Here is a 16,458-nt window from a genome sequence, read left to right on the forward strand (position 1 = left end):
AAAGCTGGACGTCGCTGAGGCCCTGGAAAAAAACACTGTTAACATTTATATTTTTCTTCGTCTTAGATGTTTCTGTACATGCAAGATTTAGATCTATAACTTGGAAAAATTACAAACACACTACCTGAGCATAAGGAGGCCGACAGGCGCGTTTGAACTGGGGTCTAAGCCTGGGTTTTTTAATTGTTAGTATTTGTTATTTGGCTCTCACACCAGTATGGTAATCTTTAGGGTCAGGGTAGGGTATTAAAATCAGTGTATACCAGAGTTTGGTGTACTGTTCACGCAGTACATATACTAAAATTGGAACGATACAGAGAAGATTAGCATGGCCCCTGCGCAAAGGCGGGTACCCATTCTTCTCTGTCCCATTGTTTCAATTTTCCCGCCAAGGGAGGCAACTTTTGTCGGCTTCTCGACTGGCAATCAGGGGATGTAATAGCTTAAAGATTAAAAATAGCGCTGGACTTGGAAAACCCTCTCCAGGTGAAGGCCATTGGAAATGACCGCGCTAAAAATAGTTAGGGTGTTTTCCGAGGGGGGTTTTCCTGTTTCGGCCTACTGTTTACATTTGAACCTGCTGGTGGAAGCTGTTTTGGTGGAAGCTGTTTTTATTTTTTTTTTCTTAGTAAAAATGTAATAATACATTAATGCACTTGTGTGTTTGTGAAAAATATAACCCAGATCCTGGGGAAAAAAAAAATGTAACTGAATGTTGTGTTTGTTGTTGAAGTTTTGATGTACTCACACACTCATGCACACACTCACAAAAACACAATGAATTAAAAAAACAATTTATTTGTCTGAAAATAATGCAACCTACGTGAAAAAAAACATTTGGTTCAATCAGTGCATTCTCGCCAGGACTTGCACACGGAACACTGATCTCAAGAGATCAGTATGTTTCTGTTACACCACAAGAATTGCGCACTAACATCACCATGGTTTTTCCACCCAAAAAACTACTTCCCTCTGCTTTTTCAAGGGCTTGGGACCTTCATTCACTATGGAATGGCAGCATTAAAATAGTTTTTACAACTGTACATTATTTACAGTATGTACAGTATTTACAGCCCAGAAAGAAAAAAAGTAATTACAAATGTACATTATTTACAGTATGAAAAATATACAAATGTACATTATTTACAGTATTTACAGTATTTACAGTATGTACATAAAAAAAAGATGGTAATTACAAGATGAAAAAAATGCCATTTACAAATGTACATTATTTACAGCCCAGAAAGAAAAAAAGTAATTACAAATGTACATTATTTACAGTATGAAAAATATACAAATGTACATTATTTACAGGAAAACAAATTGAGAATGGACAGAGGAGAAAAAGAGACATGGAAATTAATTTACAAATTTACAAAAAATCAAATTTACACTAATGATATTTACAAAGCTACTTACAGTACCTGGCCCTTCTTCACTTTTTTCTTAACGGGCCGCTGATGTTGGATGGCCAGCCACTCCTCAAAAGTCTTGTCCGACGTCTCGCGGCACCACCAAGCACCCATGAAGGCCTGGTGATCCTCCCCAGCGAAGCGGTCTTTCTTGCAGTGACTGCAAGTGATGGTAGTCTTGCGCTGCTTCTTGGGCTTGGTCTCTGCTGGCTCCGCTGCTCTCTTCCTGTGGCGCCAGTCAGTGGTTCTGCTCTTCAGTTGATGGACCTTTGGTGGTGGTGGTGCCGGTGCCGGTGGTCCTGAAACAGAGGGTGGAGCCGTAACTGTTGCCGAGGTTACTGTTGCTGATGGTGGGTGGGGAGGGGGATAAGGCAATCTGAATACCACCTGAGATGCACCTTGCAAAGACTCGCTGTGCGAAGACGGCAAGAAGTAGCAGAACGGCTGAGGCCCAGCTTGCTGAATGAACAGAGGCTTGGCAGAGGGAATCACCATAGGAGTCTGCTGCTTCCTGCCCTTCTTTGCACAGCCAGCCTTGTTCTCAGGCAAGGTGAACTGGTGCTGCGGTACTGCTGTCCCGACGTCCAAGGTCACCGGCGTCTCTCGGGCTGGAAGGGCAGGCTCGTCTGCTGTCAAGGATGGACGCTGGATGGTCGAGGCCTGTTGTACTACCTGCAGCTCTCTGGTCTTGGTCTTCTTCTTCTCCCTGAAACACAGAAACAAACAAAAAATAAATGGAAAAAAAACCCAAAAAAACAAGAGTAAAATACAAAAGCAAAACACACACAAATCAAAGAAAGAAATAAAGAAAAATTCTTGTACGTACCAAGTCAACAAAGTGTGCCTGTTGATCCCAGCAAGCTGGATTGTTGTGGCAACAAGGGCCGGTGATGCGTAGAACAAGCTGCATATTTTGGAATATGCAGCCAGAACTAGGGCGTACCGGTCCTTCTTTGCTGACCTGTCCGGTCCACGGTAGACCTCCAGGAGCTTCTCCACAATCGCCTCCATCACCCGGTTCATGTCTGGCTGCTGAGCGGCGGAACCGGGTCCGAGGAAAGCACTGGAAATAAACAAAAAAGTCCCAAATTCATATAAACATATTGTTTTGATAAAAAATGTGTATCAATAATGCTTTCCTTTTTTCAAATTCAACATTTAAAGTTTGAAATATCAAAAACGCACGAACAAACTTACCGAGCAGTACTTTCAACGGTGCCCAATGTCGCATTCTGGCCTTTGGAGCGCCTGAAGAAGCCCTTGTCCAAAGAGGCCTTGTAGCGTCGTGGAAGGGGCTTGCACGTCTTGTCGAGAGGTGCAAGGACTTCGATGTGCACAAGCACCTTCTCCACATCGGCTACGGACAGGGCTTCTGAGTGACGAAGCGACACCAAAAGGGCGGCCAAAGCTTTGACCGCCCCGTAGCCAGTGATCCCATCGGGGCCAGCGACACTCTGGAACAAAACATAAAAATAATAATAACAGCATTCACAATGCACTTATTATACAACATGCAATGCAGATTGGTTATTTACAGTAACATGAGGCAGAATATTATTATTATTACACCATAGCAACTGCCACCAATAAGCACATAAAGGGGGATAATTACCATATCCGGTTCAATGCCAGGTTGCTCAGCGTCAGGCATGACCAAAGGGGCGTCTGTTGGCAGGGTGTCATCGTCCATGGGCAAGGGGTTGCCCATGGGATAAGGGTGCTCAGGGTCATCAGGGTGGTGAAGAGTCGGTGAGGGTGGTGGTGGTGGTGGGGACAGGGAGACGGGCACCAGAGGAGTCAAGGGGGGAAGGCGTTGGGGAGGTAGTGGCGGGGAAATGGGAACCTGGAGTGGTCGGCGTGCAGGTGACTCGGGGATGGGCAAGCGTGAAGACTCAGCAACTGAAAAAACAAAACAAAACCAAAAACCCATCAGTAACAGAAAGTGAATAAATAATCCAAAAATTAAAAAACACAACAACCACCCCCAAAAAATGTCCTAAAGTACTTATGATTGTAAATAGAAACTATACTGATCATACGATGGAATAAACAAATAACTCACGCCGGCGTGAAGGCCTGTTTCGCTGCATGACCTCCAAGGCTCGAACCCGGTGCCGCCCACGGAAGCCCTCTGCGACGTCTGACAGCACGCTGTGAGCGTCCGGAACAGTCAGGGCATCCTCCTCCTCCAAGTTGCTCCCGTAAGCCTCGTCCTGATCCTCCTCCTCCTCCTCCTCCTCCTCGTCGTTCTGCTCGTCGTTCTGCTCGTCTGGTGTGGGGCGGTCCACATCCTGCGGCAGCTCCATGTCCAGGTTGTCGCTGTTCTGCTGGTACAGGTACTCCACCCCAAACAGCTCACCTGCAATGGAAAAAAATATAGGGGTATATTTAACGAGCATAGCTACAATGTAATATGAAATCAGCACATTTCATCTTTGTGAGACAATCAAGCGCCCGTAAAAAAAGAAAAATAATCTCACCTGTGTAAACACGTGGAAGGGTGAACTGGGGGTAGAGCGGGCGTCCGTACACAGCTTGCGACAGGGTGTTGAGACCGTGGACCTGGAAGCTGCTGTAGGTTGACCCAACCTGGTTAGCTGTAGCCTGGCATTCCCTGTCCTCGTTCCAGCGGTGGATGCCTTTCAGGAGGTACGCTTGGAACAGGTCTGGTCTGGCCTTGTTGCCTGCAACAGACAGAAACACTGTTATAAAAATGGTTAACTTCATTGCAAAAATATAACACACAAACATTTACTGATAATTAACTGATTTTAAATGATGATTAAATTAAGTGATAATTAAAGGATTACCGTTTTGTACCAACAGCCCTCCAATAAATAAAAAAAAAGAGAGACCATACCTGGGATGAAGTTTTTCAAATGACAGTGGAATGACTCCACACTTACGGACCCCCGGGCACAACGGTACTTCTGGAGTTGCACCCCACCCTTCGACGACTGGCCAGTCACGGTGAAGAGCTGCACTCCAGGCGGATCTTGAATGCAGCCTATATGGCGGCGTTGGTCCTCCCAGACACCCCAGACGCGGGAGTCATCCAAAAGGGGCGCGCCATATAAGTCCGTAGCTGTAGGCATGGTGTACTCCTGCAGCACCTCTGTGATGAGCTGGTCAGTCGTCTCCTCACCCCTGGTCCGGGTCCGGCAGTGCAGCTTCAGCTCCCTCCTGGTGATGACCTGGTCCACTGGAATCTGAAAAATAAATGTACAGCAAAATTAAAACAAATAAACAGCCGAAAAAATAAAAAAATAAATAAAGAAAACACAAAGATGTCCTCAAAAAAGCTGTATTTTTAAAAATCTTTACAGAATGTTTTTGTTTTACCTGCTTCTCCTCGGCCTCACTCTGTTTGGCACTGCGCAAAGCCTCGACGTCACCCCGCATGTAGATCGCCCGTGACAGGTCCTGCATAAAGGGGGCGTAGAGGGGATGTGCCTCAGTGTAGACTGCAGACGCAATCCGCCGCAAGAAATGCCAGATGTCAAGTCGGACTTGCAGATCGGGCCAACTAGCACGGAACTTTCCCATCATGCCACCCTGAGAGCAACAGTCACGATCGACATACAGCACCTGCGGCGGATTGACGTGTGCATTGCCGTAGCGGTCAATCAGCCCCTGCACCATCCCTTCTAGCGCTTCCCCTTCAGCCTCCGTGAGCACGCTGCTGAGGATCTGGCCGTGTTCGTTGCCAATGTTGGTCAGCCAACACGCCTCTCTGCCAGCAAGCTTGCGGGCAGTCTGTTTAAAAAAAATAAAAATTATGAGTTTAGTTTACAAGCGGACACCCAGGCGGACAAGTCAGCATGCAAGTCAAAATCAAATGTTAAAATGGATATCGAAAACAAGCGAAAGAATGAAAAAGAAAAACTATCTAATTGCCTTCTTCGTGGAGTCCATCTTCAAGATCGACCCAAAGGTGGACGTCAAGGCAGCCTTGACTTCCGGCAGCCGCTGGCGTACGTCTCGCAGATAGACTGTCTGCAGCCAGCAGAACTGTGGACACGGTGGCCTCTCCGGAAGATCCTGGGTTGCGGCGAAGCCTCATGTCGGCCAGGAAGAGAGCAGCCTGTCGGTTCCAGGCCGCAGTGTGTTGCTCGAAGAGCTTCCGGCGCAGTTGGTAGGGGCCGTTCCCTTGCATCCTCAGCCGGAGCAGTTTCACCACCTGAAAAAATATAAACAAAGTACAAGAACGGCACAAAGCATAATAAAAAAAACACCCCACCCCACCCCATCCCACCAAACACAGTAAAGAAGAACTTGAACAATAACACTGGCAAGAAAATAAGCTCATCACTTTACCTTCAGGTCGCAGGCATACTTATAGGTAAGCACAGCGGGGAACTGCTGGCGGTGCCCGAAGTCAAGCTGTGAGACCACAGCAGGACTCCAGGCTGCAAGTTTCCCACCACACTTACGGCACTCCAGGCACTCCTTGGCCATGAGGTAGTAGCCCTCGACGTCAAGGACCCGCCTGATGGTCTTGTAGACCCCTGCAGAGGTCAACTCGTTCCCCTGGCACCCGTCATTCGGACAGTGAAACTGGTAGCTCCACAGCCGTCTGGGCATCCAGAGGAAGAGGCGGTGAGCGAAATACTGCTCTACAGAGGGTCTACCAGGGCAGGACCGGGACGGAGGAGGCGGGTAGTACCACAGATGGTCCACCTTGAAGTCCTGGAGGGTGCCCTTGGAGCCTGTCCCAAAGAGGACTTGGCGATCCACAGCTGGTCCACATCAGGCAGGCATACTCTCCAGGTGGCTGGCAAATGGCGAAGACAAGCTAAAAAAAAAAAATAATAATATTTAATTAACAAGCTGGGAGTCCGGGCGTGGGTCAGAAACTCAAAAAGCTTGTAGAAGAAGAAAATTCTTGATAGGGATTGGGGCTTGCAATTAACCCCATGAACGAGGAATTCCTAGTAAGCGCGAGTCATAAGCTCGCGTTGATTACGTCCCTGCCCTTTGTACACACCGCCCGTTAATCTGAGTGATCGACAAGAAGAAGAGAGAAAGAAAAGAGCTAGAAACACAGTGTTCACGCCTTTTTTCTCATGGCTTGTCCAGGTATACTTTGGCTACTTGGAAGTGCTGATCAAATGGGTGCGACAGCTAGTCTTCGCTAAAGAATGCTACACTCGGCAAATGAACATCACTCCGTATGTCCTGGTGCTATCAGAATCGCCACAGGCATCAAATAAAAACTTATCAAATGCGTGCAAGAGCTAGAAACACAGTGTTCTCGGCCCTGGCTATATACACAGCAACAAGGCTATAAGGAGTAATAAAAGACGTGGCTGTCGTCCTACATTTCCTCAAAACCTCCCCTCGTGAAGCGCATGCTACATATATACCAATTCAAAACATTTTAAAACAAGATGAAAATATCTCCACAAGTAAAGTTACCTACCTTCACGGGGAGTCTCTGTGTCCTCCAGGTGGACAAGCCGCACCACTTCGCCAGCAGGCACGTCCACGGCAGGCCTGGCATGGACACTTTGGGGGCGAGGCTGTCCTTGACGCTCAGTCCTGGGGCCAGCTGAAACTCCACTTGAGCGAGGCTCAACCCGACGCTCTCCAGTCCCGGGGCCAGCTGAACAACTGCTAGAGCGAGACAGCCCCCGCCACTCTCCAGTCTCATCGCTCCTGGCTGGCGCGCTGACTGTGCAGGACACTCCCCGACGTTCTCCAGTCCCACGGCCAGCTGAAACACCGCTGGAGTGAGGCAGCTGAAGGCGCTCTCCATCTTCAACGGGTCCAGCCGGACCGACGAAACGAGGCGGTCGAGGTTGTACTCCACGGACAGGGCCAGTCGAAACAATGGGACGAGGCGGCGGAGGTTGCTCTCGAGCCCCAACAGTGACAGCAGGCCCAGCAGGACGAGGCGGCCGAGGTCCTCCAGCCCCAACAGTGACAGCAGGCCCAGCAGGACGAGGCAGTCTAGGTCCTCCAGCCCCACTAAGGCCAGCCAACGGCAAGACGGGACGGCACGGTCGTAGAACACCTGCTGACACAAACACAAATCCAAGTCATTACACTACCATCACAGTGATACAAATAAATAAATTAAATGGATCACCTTTCAATAAATGCTATAAAACATTAAAATTGACAAACCTTTTTTGAAAACATTAAAATTGACAAACCTTTTTGAAGAGTCCTCCCCAGCTGTGCCAGGGGCACCTTACTGCCGATGAGTCGGCGAGCCTGCTCCGTCAGCAGTGAAGGCTTGGGCTGTGGCTGGACCTGGGGCTGTGGCTCCGCCTGGGGCTGCGGCTGCTGCTCTATCCTCTTCATCTTCTCCGCCTTCTGCTTCTCCTTCTCCCTCCACTTCATGTCGATGGCCTCTCGACACTCCGGGAATAGGCGACAGTATTCCTGTTGTAAAAAACAAAATATTTGTGATTGTAAAAAACAAAATCAATGTAAAGGTGAATCATTCAAAAACCATACCCACCTAAATGTATACATGCACAATCACAGCAAAATTACATATGAAAAGAAAGTAGCAACTAAATAAGTCACCTGGAGGAGGGCCTTGTTGAGGTGGAGGATCGACGGCTTCGGCACTGCTGCCTCCTTGCTGGCCTCCATGTCGCGCACAAGGTAGGCCACCCAGCCCAAGGCGTTGGTCACGACCCACTGGAAGGTCTCCCCCTGGTACTTGCCCAGCTGGAGCTTGCACTGGCCCAGGAGCAACTTCCGGTTGGCTGGGTCGCCTCCCAGCTTGAGGACACCCTGTCTAGCGTCTTTTAAAACTAGATCAGGGTGGATTGCTCCACTCCCTGCAACAATAGCATCAATTGAAATGGTGATGGATGTGGTAACACTAACAGTCACATATTGAATAAGAGTTGTTCTTCAGTACTGGTGACAGAAAGGGGGAAAAGTGGTCAAAATTCAAATCTCTAGTTTTGTTTTTGAAATATAGCTTTTCATAAAGCAGAAATACTGTAATATCTGATATAAGGAAAAATCACTGGTTCACATGGTTTACATAATCTAATTTTTAAAGCTGGTTTCTGTGTGTATACATGTTTGTATGATGACGATAGGACCCGAAACGGCTGCACGGACTAAGACAGGAATTGTAGAGAATGTTCTTTGCCACTCGAGTCGTGTCATAGGGTACTTTTGGAATAGTAAATTTGAAATGATTCTTTAAAAAAACGGCGGAAAACATTATATACCCTGTGTCTGTGAGCTATCGAGGATCCTCCCCGTCTGGGCTGTCGAAACACAGTCTTGTTAAAAGACGTTTTCAAAAGATACACTCGAAGCACTTGTGGCGAAGTTATGTTGCCAAATCATCAAAGATCAACATTTCACTACACGGATCGATGCACACAGTCGAAATAGATGTGACTTTCACACGACCGAAGACTACTTACTAGCAGACTAGCAGACGACAAGATCTAAATATCTAGATCAGTGTAAGAGCAATCCTTTGAAGAACAGTTACTCCGCTTATTCGTCTTCAGTTAAGCTTATTTCCCTTGCCATAAGTTTCCTTGCAGATCTGCAGTCGCGTAGTGAAATGAACTAGTGTCATCGGAAGATTCTTCTCAGTCAATGATCAAAGCACAGTAATTTTTATGCTGACAAAAGTCACTTTAGGAAGACACGACCATTGACTTCATTTATGAGCCCAAAGGTAACAATATCGACAAGAATGTACGCATTTGACATTAAATGAAACATTCATAGACAGTTTCCAACTCTTCAAAGACGCACCAAGTGTGCGTTCCCGTTTTTGGACGCCATTTTTGCTAGCATTTTCACAGTACATCTTAATATTTCCAGATCTATTGAATGATTTTGGTATTTTCTTTGACTGTGCCGATTCTCCTATCTCTCTGGCATGTATTGGGTGCTTTGTGACCAGTTTCTCCCCTAGACTGTATTGAACAATGCGTCCGTGTGAGCTGACCCCCACTTGTGACCAGTAGCAAAGAACAACTCATAGAGTCATAAGCAAAATCAAACGTTTATTTACCAATATTCTCAGCCACCAATGCCCAAGTGTCATTGTCAAATTGGCAGCACAAAATAATGCACATGATACTGTCAGTCCTCTCAATTCTAAATTCAACTAAAAAACACTGTGTTTAGAAGTAATAGATCAACTAACCTCTCGTCTCAGGCTTGGGGATGTAGTTCTTCCCTACTGCCTGGAGAACGAGGTCCCCATCCCACCTTCTCGCAAACTTGGGGAGCAGTGCCATCGCCGTCACCTGAAACAAACAAAAAAAAAACACACGAGCAAACCACAAAGGAACACGAACGAAATCCACAGAACACAGTATTCTACACACTACACACTCAAGTCACTGGCCGGTCAAGGCAGCCGATAGAGAAAGCGTAATAACAAAAACACGAGCACAGCACCACGGAAACAAGAAAACTAATACACCACTGACAGCATACAATTCAAAACATTTCAAACAAGGTTGAACAGAATAAGAAGAAACACCTAAAGAAGATGATGAAGAAAAACACGCACACACAAGACGAAGAAGAGAAGGAAGACACACAAACACGAGCACAGCACCACGGAAACAAGAAAACTAATGCACCACTGACAGCATACAATTCAAAACATTTCAAACAAGGTTGAAAAGAATAAGAAGAATGAGAACAAACACCTAAAGAAGATGATGAAGAAAAACACGCGCACACAAGACGAAGAAGAGAAGGAAGACACACTTGACACTTTCAATACTAAATTTTGAAGAAAACAGATAGATTTCTGACAGAATTATTGGCCAAAAAGTTCCACTACACGCTACAGATACTTATTAAAACAAAATAAACACGAATACTACCCGTTTTCACAAGAAACAAAGCTCCACGAAGCGGTAATCCGAAGACAAGATGGCGACCTTCACTGCAAAGATAGCGTCGGTCCGGCTTCAGAAGTTGGTGGCTTCGTGACGTCACTCGGGATTCCCTAAACATCGTAAAACTATTGGTCGGGGTTTCGTAAAATTGTGAAACATTTATCGTCATTCTATTGGCTGGATCGTACTTTTGTGAAACAATTTATCGTCATTCTATTGGCTGGATCGTACTTTTGTGAAACAATTTATCGTAATTCTATTGGCTGGATCGTAATTTTGTGAAACATTCTCACCGAGAAGAATCGAAAGGCCCCTGCGCAAGGATGACACGCAAATTCGTGAAGCGTTCCATATTTTTTTCATTTTAAAATCATATTTTTCATTAAAAAAATATTTAAGAATATACGACCAAAATTGTACACATTTGTGTAAGGCCTGTCGCTTTAAAAGTACTGAATAAAGTCCTGTTATAGAATACTTAATAATCACAGAGCCTGTCACTTTAAATGTATGTAACTGTCTTAATTATGTAACGCTCAACACCCTTAAACAGCCTGTCATTAAACAAAGAACGTCTATGTGGCACACACAGTTCTTATCACCAGCACACAAAACGTAGTTCTTAACCAACCTGAACCGCCGAGTAAGTACATAATTTTGGCAAAAACAAATCAAAGTCAATTAAACGAATATATATTGTCAGTTCATAGCAATTAATTCGGCAGAAATCTGAATAACAGTTATGGCACAAGGCTGTAGCATTGGGGACCGCTCATTGGTGAGTCTCGGATTCAGCAGCTGTCAATCATCCAGCCGGACCGGCGTTGTCTTTGTGTTTTTGTGGTGTGAATTTCATTTCTGATCACGGAGAAAAGGATACAGATAAATAGTATAGTTTTTTCGTTTTTTTAAAGTTGACTAAAAGATTACAGTGGCTACGTTAATGCTGCTCCAATGTTCTCCCCCCAGTGACAGGTTTATCCTTAAATCTGACTAATCTATGGACACTTTTACAGTCCCTTGATTTAATGTTAATGGAAATGAATACAGACAGGGTATTTATTTCAGTTAAGGGGGGAAAGAAGCTGAACCAAAAACGAGAAGAAAACTTTAAAAAAAAATATTTAATTTGAAAAACAAAACAAAAATCTTTTTCAGTACGATGTAATTTTCTGAAAAGAACACCACCAGCCTCATCAGATCTGTTAAAGAAACAGAAATGTATTTGGGAAAAGTTTAAAGTTAAATCAACAGTAAAAAAAAAGTCCAACTGGTAAAACGAGAAGCCGTCGTTAAATGCATCCCCGGTGGCTTGGGGGTACCGCTCGTCGCGATGTGATTTGAGCGGTCGACGGCACAGGGGTATTAAGTATCGCGATGCGGTTTTCGCGTATAACAAGCGGTTATTTCCGGTGTCACTAAAACGCGAAAAGACGCGAAAAGACACGAAAAGACGCGAAAAGTCCTGGTACATGTAACTGTTTTTAGTCGAGATTGGTGATTTAATATAAACAACCATCAAAACATGCACACACTCTCTCTCTCTCTCTCTCTCTCTCTCTCTCTCTCTCTCTCTCTCTCTCTCTCTCTCTCTCTCTCTCTCTCTTCCTCTCTCTCTCTCTTCCTCTCTCTCTCTCGCATGTGTGTGTGTGTGTGTGTGTGTGTGTGTGTGTGTGTAGGTGTGTATGAGCTTGTGTGTGCGTGTGTGTGTATACGAGGGTGTGTGTGTGGATGTGTGTTGGTATTCGCTAGCCGTGTCCAGCCAGCTGCACACAATTAACAGTCTCCTTTGGGTGAAGGAAGTTTTTATCTGTTTGAAGTGGGCGGTCATTTGTGAAAAGCTCGCCATAAACGGATCGCTTGGGCCCCAGGTGGTCGTAATGTAATGTGCCGCCAGCTTGACTGGGTATGTTGGGGGAATCGGCGTTTTGTCAAGTAGATGTTAATTCCTTTGTCGGATCGGATGGATAGAACACCAGCTCAGCTGGCGTGTGGTCAGTTGCGTAACTTTTATGAGTTACCCGGGGTAGCCGCTGATAACACGTTCGTGTGGGAATGTTTGATGCGCTCAGATCAAAGCCTCATTTAAGAGATAGCGAATTCCGTTGCAAGCCCCTGGAGCAAATTTTTGATTGGTGCTTTTGTGAACAAGAAACAATTGACAAGTGGCTCTATCCCATCTCCCCCCTTTCCCCGTCGCGATATAACCTTGAATGGTTGAAAACGACGTTAAACACCAAATAAAGAAAAGAAAAGTAAGGAGGTGATTGTTACAAGAAGGTGTCTTTTCGCGACTTTTCGCGTCTTTTCGCGTCTTTTCGCGTCTTTTCGCGTCTTTTCGCGTCTTTTCGAGTTTTAGTGACACCCGTTATTTCTGCTGTGTATCTTTGAAAACGATAAGTGACGTTGTTCTTCTTGTACATTGAACTTCTATCGTTGGATCGGTAATAATTGAATGTGATACTTACTGAGCGGTATTTAAAGTCCTGTTTTAATGCAAGTCTGTGATTTTGTAATATATTATTTCTGTTATAGTTTAACATCAGTTTCTTTATACCATTTTAAGAATTAATACATGTGCATACTCTATTTATTGATTGACTGATTCATTTGATTGATTTATTAAAGTATTTTTTTCTTGGTTTATTTGTTTGTTCATTTGCACACGCACACTTCTGATTTATTCAGTACGATGCAAATTGAGAAAGAACGCACAACCAGCTTTATTGGACCTGTAAAACTGTCTTTCTTTACTTTATTTGGTGTTTAACGTCGTTTTCAACCATTCAAGGTTATATCGCGACGGGGAAAGGGAGGAGATGCGATAGGGGAAAGGGGGGAAATGGGATAGAGCCACTTGTTAATTGTTTCTTGTTCCACACCCCGCGGGTTAGGGGGAGTCCCATATTGGTTGGGACTAGAAAGAATATACCCGATGCTACCCAGCATGTCGTAAGAGGCGACTAACGGTTCTGTTTCTTCTCTTCTTTTGTCTTATTTCTGCCTTACCAGTCCTTTCACCTATATTTCCTTCCAAGAAAACTCTCCCTACTATTCCCTGCAGTTTTCCAATTCTTTTCTTGTTGTCTTATTTCTACCTGACTGGATCCATCACCTTTATTTCACTTACCAAAAGTCTTCTTTTCCACATCCTTATTTCTCTGCACCCCGCATGTCGTATGAGGATTCTGTTTCTCCTTTTACCCTTGTTAAGTGGTTCTTGTATAGAATATAGTCAATGTTTGTAAAGATTTTAGTCAAGCAGTATGTAAGAAATGTTTAGTCCTTTGTACTGGAAACTTGCATTCTCCCAGTAAGGTCATATATTGTACTACGTTGCAAGCCCCTGGAGCAATTTTTTGATTAGTGCTTTTGTGAACAAGAAACACTTAACAAGTGGCTCTATCCCATCTCCCCCCCTTTCCCCTATCCCATCTCCCCCCTTTCCCTCGTCGCGATATAACCTTCGTGGTTGAAAACGACGTTAAACACCAAATAAAGAAAGAAAGAAAGTTTCTTGTTCACAAAAGCACTAATCAAAAAATTGCTCCAGGGGCTTGCAACGTAGTACAATATATGACCTTACTGGGAGAATGCAAGTTTCCAGTACAAAGGACTTAACATTTCTTACATAGTGCTTGACTAAAATCTTTACAAACATTGACTATATCCTATACAAGAAACACTTAACAAGGGTAAAATGAGAAACAGAATCCGTTAGTCGCCTCTTACGCCATGCTGGGGAGCATCGGGTAAATTCTTTCTCGTCCCAACCAATATGGGACTCCCCCTAACCAATATGGGACTCCCCCTAACCAATATGGGACTCCCCCTAACCAATATGAGACTCCCCCTAACCAATATGGGACTCCCCCTAACCAATATGGGACTCCCCCTAACCAATATGGGACTCCCCCTAACCAATATGGAACTCCCCCTAACCAATATGGGACTCCCCCTAACCAATATGGGACTCCCCCTAACCAATATGGGACTCCCCCTAACCAATATGGGACTCCCCCTAACCAATATGGGACTCCCCCTAACCAATATGGGACTCCCCCTAACCAATATGGGACTCCCCCTAACCAATATGGGACTCCTCCTAACCAATATGGAACTCCCCCCAACCAATATGGAACTCCCCCTAACCAATATGGGACTCCCCCTAACCAATATGGGACTCCCCCTAACCAATATGGGACTCCCCCTAACCAATATGGGACTCCCCCTAACCAATATGGGACTCCCCCTAACCAATATGGAACTCCCCCCAACCAATATGGAACTCCCCCTAACCCGCGGGGGGTACCTGTAAGACAAAACAAACATATCACAGAAGGTTTCAAGTTGTATCAACTCGAAGAAATCCGGCCAGTGAAACGAGAAACCGTCGTCAATAGATCCCCTTCGGGCTTCGGGGTACCGCTCGTCGCGATGTGATTTGAGGCCTCAATGGCACAGGGGTATTAGATGTCGCGACTGGTGCAACTTTGTGTCTAACAAGCGGTGATTTCTGCTGTGTTTCTTGCGCTTTGAAAAGGATAGGCAACTATGTTTTCTTGTACAATGCTTTTTATTTTATTTTATTTCATTTTATTATTTCATTTTATTATTTTATTATTTCATTTCTTTTCATTATTTCATTTCATTATTTCATTTAATATTTGATTTCATTTCATGATTTATTTTAGTTCATTATTTCATTTCAGTTCATTATTTCATTTCATTATTTTATTTCATTTCATTATTTCATTTAATCATTTTATTTTATTATTTCATTTAATTATTTAATTTTATTATTTCATTTCATTATTTCATTTCATTATCTCATTTCATTATTTCATTTAATTATTTCATTTCATTTGCTCATTTTATTTTATTTCCTTTGTATTTTGTAGTTCCAGTTAAGAGAGAAAAGAAACTGAACCACAAACGAGAACAACACACACACACACACACACACATACACACATACACACACACACACACACATACACCACACCACGACCCTCGTCTCGATTCCCCCGTCTATGTTACAACATTTAGTCAAAACTTGACTAAATGTAAAAAGCAGTTCTTGCCGTTTGCATTATTTCTCATGCAGCTCAGCAATGAGGTCAGTAACAACTAACCCAATCCATTCCAAGGCCTGATTATTCTGTTTGGCGTCACTTTACTCATTGGAAGCGTTCAAACCGAAGAACGTATCGTAGACGAGTTGTCAAGACCCACCTTGACTTTGCAGACCTTCTCAGTTTGCCAAGAAATATTTTAGCTACAGGACCAATGGTTTGCCGCGGATGAAGTGTTTGGCGCCATGCCTGCGAAGTATGACATGATGAATTATCGATGCTCAGTCAAATGTGTGTCTAAAAAACCCGTTGCAGCACGCCTGAAACTAATGTGTTGCTTCTTGAATTTTTCCTTCATCTTCCAACATGCTTAAAACTTCATGCACGTTGTGAGACAAGGAAGATAGACAGTGCGTAGACCATTCTTTAGTGTATGTGAAAACCCCACACCTCTTGTGCCCATCGTCCCATATATGGGACGGTACTTTATGCATACACTACTTTGAGCGGAAGTGCTATATAACTAGTCGCGTAAGACGAAAATACAACATTTAGTCAAGCTGTCGAACTCACAGAATGAAACTGAACGCAATGCAATTTTTCAGCAAGACCGTATTCTCGTAGCATCGTCAGTCCACCGCTCGTGGCAAAGGCATTGAAATTGACAAGAAGAGCGGGGTAGTATAGTTGCGCTGAGAAGGATAGCAGGCTTTTCTGTACCTCTCTTCGTTTTAACTTTCTGAGCGTGTTTTTAATCCAAACATATCATATCTATATGTTTTTGGAATCAGGAACCGACAAGGAATAAGATGAAAGTGTTTTTATTTCAAAAATTTAATTTTGATCATAATTTTTATATTCTTAATTTTCAGAGCTTGTTTAATCCAAATATAACATATTTATAAGTTTTCGGAATCAGAAAATGATGAAGAATAAGATGAACGTAAATTTGGATTGTTTTATAAAAAAAATATTTTTTTTAAATTTTCAGATTTTTATTGACCAAAGTCATTACTTAATTTTTAAGCCACCAAGCTGAAATGCGATACCAAAGTCCGGCCTTCGTCGAAGATTGCTTGGCCAAAATTTCAATCAATTTGATTGAAAAATGAGGGTGTG

General features: G+C 44.1%; 2 non-coding genes across 2 annotated transcripts; both read left to right on the top strand.

The window, feature by feature from the left end:
* Positions 1 to 274: 274 nt before the first annotated feature.
* On the top strand, positions 275 to 377 carry LOC138947887 (U6 spliceosomal RNA). The gene has a single exon (XR_011449855.1). It is a non-coding gene; the product is annotated as a U6 spliceosomal RNA (small nuclear RNA).
* Positions 378 to 10,517: 10,140 nt separating this feature from the next.
* LOC138947888 (U6 spliceosomal RNA) lies at positions 10,518 to 10,622 on the top strand. Its single transcript, XR_011449856.1, has one exon. It is a non-coding gene; the product is annotated as a U6 spliceosomal RNA (small nuclear RNA).
* Positions 10,623 to 16,458: the final 5,836 nt, after the last annotated feature.

The sequence above is a fragment of the Littorina saxatilis genome, linkage group LG14, assembly GCF_037325665.1.
Source record: "Littorina saxatilis isolate snail1 linkage group LG14, US_GU_Lsax_2.0, whole genome shotgun sequence".
Lineage (NCBI taxonomy): Eukaryota > Metazoa > Mollusca > Gastropoda > Littorinimorpha > Littorinidae > Littorina > Littorina saxatilis.